The sequence below is a fragment of the Octodon degus genome, unplaced genomic scaffold (genome assembly GCF_000260255.1).
Source record: "Octodon degus isolate 3935 unplaced genomic scaffold, OctDeg1.0 scaffold00023, whole genome shotgun sequence".
In the NCBI taxonomy this organism is placed as follows: Eukaryota; Metazoa; Chordata; class Mammalia; order Rodentia; family Octodontidae; genus Octodon; species Octodon degus.
The window spans coordinates 7,284,574-7,290,604 of NW_004524599.1; positions in this window are offsets into that span (position 1 = coordinate 7,284,574).

Genomic DNA, 6,031 nt, shown 5'->3' on the forward strand with positions numbered 1-6,031 from the left:
CCCGACCGGGCCCAGCGCATCGCCGCCGCAGGCCGAGGGGATGCGGGAGCGGAGGAGGCTGCGGGCGGCGGCAGAGGCGGCACCTTGCCGCCCGCCTGCCCCTCTTCGGGTCGCCAACACTCGGGAACCGCCCCCTCCACCCGCGGCCGCCGGCGGACCGCTCGTGCACGCGCGCGCGCCGTTCCTCATCCCGGCCCCTCCGCCGGGAGCGGCTGCGCATGCTCACTCCCCCGCTCCGCGCGACCCTCCGCCCTCTCGGCGCGCGCTCAGCACGCGCCGCTGACGGCGCCCAGCGTCCGCCCGCAGTGGGGCGGAGGGAAGTGGGGCTACGTCACTGGCGCCACCGCCGGGTCTCGCTGTTGATTGGCTGCTCCAAGGGAACCGACTCCACGCCCCCCACCCGCCTCCGGGCCGGGGCGCGCGCCCTGGAGACCTGGAGCTGTTGCCGGCGGCTGGGCTGCTTACGCCAGGTGCGCGGTAACTCTGATCCGCGGCTGGGGCTGTGAGTGTCAGCGAGATGGACCCGTGACAGTTCAAGCCTTTGCCTTCAAATGACATGCTTTTCGAAAAGGAGTTCGCATGCAACTCTTTGTAAAGGTGTAAAATCTCAGCGTTTGGATGTATTTGTGGAGTTGGGTTCTTTTTTTTTTCCCCCCTGAGAAACAGCCTAGTGACCTGCTGTCAGCTATTTGCAAGATAACGTTAAAAGTACTCAAGCAGAAAAAGATCCGTTGCCTTACTACCTGCGCCAAGACTTTAGGCCTCCCCTTCCCACGGTTCAAAGACCTGAAACCATCTACTGAAGCAAGCAAGGTTCCGCAGGCGTCTTAATCCCAGTCACCATTTTAGCTCTTCTTTCCTGGCACTGTGCTTTGTATCTAAATTGTAGAACTCCAGTATCACTCTCCACCCAGCATTTAAGTTGAATCCTTCCTGTTTTGCCATCTTTTTATGAGTTTAAGGTTAGCCTAAGAATCCTTTCAAGCTAATATTCTCTGGGTCGTGTGGAACCTTTTAACTGAAAATAAAAATTCAGATTTGGCAGTAACATTAATATACACTGACCAGCCACCTCTCCTCTTAACAGCATCTCTTTACAACGTTTGTGAAATCTGGTAATATTTTACAAAGAAAGTGAAGAAATACATCAAGTATTCTTGGTAAAGCACTGAGGGGTTGAATCCCCTGCAAAATATTGCTCTTGGTGAGCACCATGAAAGTAAGAATTACATGCACACAGATATGTATTTATGTGTGTTGCTTTGATGTTGGAACACAGGAAAAGTAAATTTTTGGATCACTGTTAGGAGTTGAGCCCAATTTTTTAATTTTTTAAAGGTGTTTAGTACAGGGTCTCACTACGTAGATCAGATTTGTAGTGATCCTCCTGTTTTTAGCCTCCCAAGCGCTGGATTACAGGCGCGTGCCACCAAGCCCAGTCTCATTCATCGCAGTGCACCCCTGGAGTGGTGCCGGCATAGCATGCCTGGGATTGAACCCCCTCCTGGCGCCTGCCTAAGTAGGTGTTTTAGTCCCCTGAGCTATGTGGCTGGCCCTTGAATCTTAAAGCTTATCTTCCTCCTAGAATTTAGACTTAATTAGATCTATTTCTATAAGACTATAGCATAGTAGACATGAAAGAATCTTTTTTTAAATTTTATTTCACAGATAGGGAAATTGATTCTACAGGATTAAATGACTTACTAAAGATGACTCTGCCTCAGAGAGTGTCTGAATTCCTGGAGCTCTACTATTCTTCCTAGCAAGCATACTACCTGTCCTAACTTGCTGCTAACTACTAACTTGAAGTTTCTAGATGGGGAAGTGCAAGTTACTAAAAGTCCTTAAGGGATTTGGCTAGGCATGATTAGTGATTTTAAGGAGCTTGACCACACTCAATGAGGAACATAGAGCAGCATCTCAGAGCAGAAGCCCATTACATTCTCAGATCAAAAAATTAGTTAGTTTACACAGAATCTAATGGAGTTCTTAGGACAACTTATCCTGTACTTTTCTACTGTAAATTTGCCCTTAAGCATAATGGTAGCTGGCTGTGTCTCAGTCGCTGTGCCTGGGGATCTTGGAAGCAATCTTCATTTTTACCCACTTGATAGAATGAACATGTCTGTACCTGTGTGCAGAAGTATCATATTGGGATATTTTTACCCACATAATGCTCTGACAGGTTTTGTGTATGATTACCTGAGCACACCAAAAGGTGAAATATGCCCACACCACTCTTCTGTTCTATAAACATATACCATAAACGGAGTGTGGGTGTGGCTCACAATAGATGTGCCCGGGGACAGCAAAAGTTCATCAGTGCATTCTCACACATGGCACATGAATGGCAAAATGTGTCCCGGAAATCCAAAGCAGCAACATGTGAGTTGTACCCATGAAAGGCTCATTGCTAAATTTATGTGTCTTTAGGGTTTGTTTTTGAATTTTTTTCTTCTGATTTTTCAATCAAAAGTAGCCCTATTCAGAACAGTGCTACATAGAAGACCAGATTTGCAAGTTTGGAAGAGATCAAACGTGGATCGTCAGATCATTCATGTATGGATGATAAAGAGGAAAATGACTTTGACGTTGGCCATACGAGCCAAAGTTCCTGTGACAGTGAAGTAGAACAAGAATAAACCAATACAGATACAAGGAATGCAAAGCTCCTTGATTCAGATGATGAACAAAACAGCAATGTGAGTACATATTTGATTAGTAAAACTGGCCACACAATCAAATGAAATGATCCAATATTAGGACTAGGTCCAAAAATATAGTGAAGATCTTCCCAAGGGTGAAGCTTATTGGACATAATTGCAGCACTGCCATTTAATGTTGAAAACTGTAACAGATGAAATGCTATAAGATGATGTGAAATGGACAAATTGTGAAATACAAATAAAGGGCTGGGGGTGCAGCTCAGTAGCACTGCACCTGCCTAAAATACAAGTAAAATGTCCTGTATGCACCAATAGCCATACGCAAAGATACATTTATTATGAAACCTCACTAACAACCAAAAACATTCATAAGTCTGCTGTACTTAGCAGGGCTTTCTCACAGTAATCACAGAAATGTAAAACACGGAAAAGCAATGGGTGTTGACTTAAGGTTTGAGAAGATTTGGTTTCCTTCAAAATTGCCTGGGGATTGATGACAAGATCACCCACCACAAAACAAAAAGAACTAACAGCCTCGCTGCTATCCACTCATGTTTTGAGAGATTTGTTGGCAATTGTCTGGCAGTTTACACACCATCTGAATGCATGACTGTTGTTGAGTATCTTGCATCATTTCATGGTCCCTGTAGCTTCAGGCAGTATATTTTCAAAACCCTTCAATATGTGGCATAAAAAAACTATGCTTTTATAGATTTGAGGACTATTATGCTTTCAATTTAGACATTTATCCTGGAGCTCAGCCACCAGGTCCTTATTCATATTGTAATAAACCAAATGATACCATAAACAGACTTGTTGCTCTTATTTCCCAAACTGATCGAAATATGACTTTCAGCAATTGCTTTACCAGTTTCCAACTGATGTTATGTTTGCCAATGCAGCACAAGTTGACCAACATAGAAACTGTATGCAGGAACATAACAGAAATTCCAAATGAAATGTTGCAATTTCAAAACAAAATTATATAGTATAATCATTAAATTTCAGAAAGATGTAACATTGGCCTCATATGGGGCAAAGAAGAACAAATTGGGGCAGCAGATGTCAACTTCCTACCATGGTAGAAATACTGATAGAACAGCCTTAACAAAATGGGAGCCCGAGATGGTAACTTTCTACAACAAAATTGAAGGCAGAGTAGATGTTGATGACTTGTGCAGCAACTGTGATGTCACTCAAAACACAAAGCATTGGCCAAAGGTTGTGTTTTACTCAATACTCAATGTATAGCATAAATAGCTTGATGTTTTAAGATGAAAATAATGAGTGAAAAATATCAAAGAGATATTTTCTTAGAAGATTGGAACTGTAATTCATAAGAGATCATTTACAGCAAAGGAAAAAAAAAAAAACATTTCTTTCCTGGGAACTACACAAAAAATTGTGGAGCACACTAGTGAGCTGACTGGTGAACAGATGGACACAACATCACAAAGACCTATGACAACAACAAGAAAACCAAAAATATGTCAACTGTGCCGTACAGGAAAGGACAATTAAGCAAAGCATACATGGTATCAGTATAAGCTATACTTATGTATAGGAAATGGAATTTTCATGTGTGAAGACTGCCTTGACAGTTGAAGCAAAGATTATGTCTGTGGTAGACTTTTGTTTGTATTTATATTGTAGTTCACATAGGTTTTTGTTTCTGATGTTATTGTCTAGGTGTTGTATGCAAGTTGTCCCAGTTACTCTTCCGTCGTTGCTGGGACAAAATAACCAACAACCAAAATTAAGGAAGAAAAGGTTTATTTAGCTCACAGGTAGTGGAAGTTTCAGTTCAAACTCAGCTGGTTCCAAGGCAGAGTAGTGTATGGCAGAGGGCAGCCATTCCTAGTGGTTGAAAACAGCAAAGAGCAAAGGGAGGAGTGGCAGCTAGAGCTACTAGCCAGTCTTTCTCCCCTCCTTCCCTTGTAATGCAGATAACCCACCCCAGGGCAGTGATAGCACTCCCAACCATAATCCTCGCATTGAATCGTGAATTAATCACAAACTCCAGAAGCTGCCACATGACTGCACGAGGCTTTGGGGGGGATGCCTAGACACAAACCATAACACCAGTAAACAACTATTGTGAAAATATTTATGTCTATTCCAAGCACTCATTAAATATTCGATATTTTATTTTATGGATATCTTGTTTTCCTGTTAAGTACACATTGCACAATGTAGTAGGATGCTCCTGACAAAACAAGAAGACAAGTAGCAAGAGTGGTTTGCCACACAGGCAAGGGAAGCTAAGCGCATGTGTTGTCAGTATAAGCAAGGTGTGTGCATGGGACGTGCGGTGTCATGCGAAGATTGATCCTTAGGTGTGACAATTGAAGCAGAGGTTATGTTTATTGCATAATTATGTTGGTATTTTCATTGTAATTCATATAGAAATTTATTTCTGATGTTATCTTCTAGGTTTTATAAGCAAGTACACAGCTGATGTGAAAAGTTTAATGTGTATTCCAAATGGCAATGCATATTAAAAATTTAGTACTTTTTATTGGTAATTTATGTTCCTGTTAATTACATATTGTATAATATAGTAAGAACCTCCTGACAAAACACTAAGATCAGCAAGATGTTAAGTATGTCCCCAAAAAAAAAAAAAAAAAGGCCAGAAAAGCAAAATAAATGCTGTTAGCTTAAGCAAGAGGTGTGGCTAAAACATGCTGTTGTCATGTGTGGCTTGCCTGGGGTGTGACAATTAAAGTGAAGATACGTTTTGTATAGTTTTACTGGTCTTTTCATTGCAGTTTATATAGGAATTTATTTCCGTTATTTTTTTAGACTTTGTACAGTCAATGTTGCAAATGTTGATGCCTTTTTATAAACTATGATATTAAAAATTCAGTAAGTTTTGTACTTTTTTCTGTGTACTTACTTAAATATAACATTCATAAAACTAACATTAAAAATTCATCAATAGAAATAGTCTAAAGAACAAGTATCAGTATTATATATCCATAATAATGCATCTTTATGACAAAATCAGTGTTATGCACCACAGTAGCATACATTTAAAACTTGGGACAATGCCCAACACATTGCGCTCCACCAGAGTTGTTGAATGAATAAAGGACTTTACACAAACCTCAGCATTTTTCTTGTTCCACATGATTTTTTTTTTACTATAATCTAAGTTTTGATGTTGTAAAATGAGATAAGACATAATTATGAAGCCACAGGTGATGATTCTCTTTGCTAACTCAAGAACTCTTCTACTTTTCAGTTTGGTTGAGTTTAATAGTATTACTTTGGCGTCTACTGTTCATCATGCTCTCTGTGAAGCATTACCTGTAGGATTTGAGGATTAGTAAGAGTCCTACTCTGTAAGCTAATTAATTGCA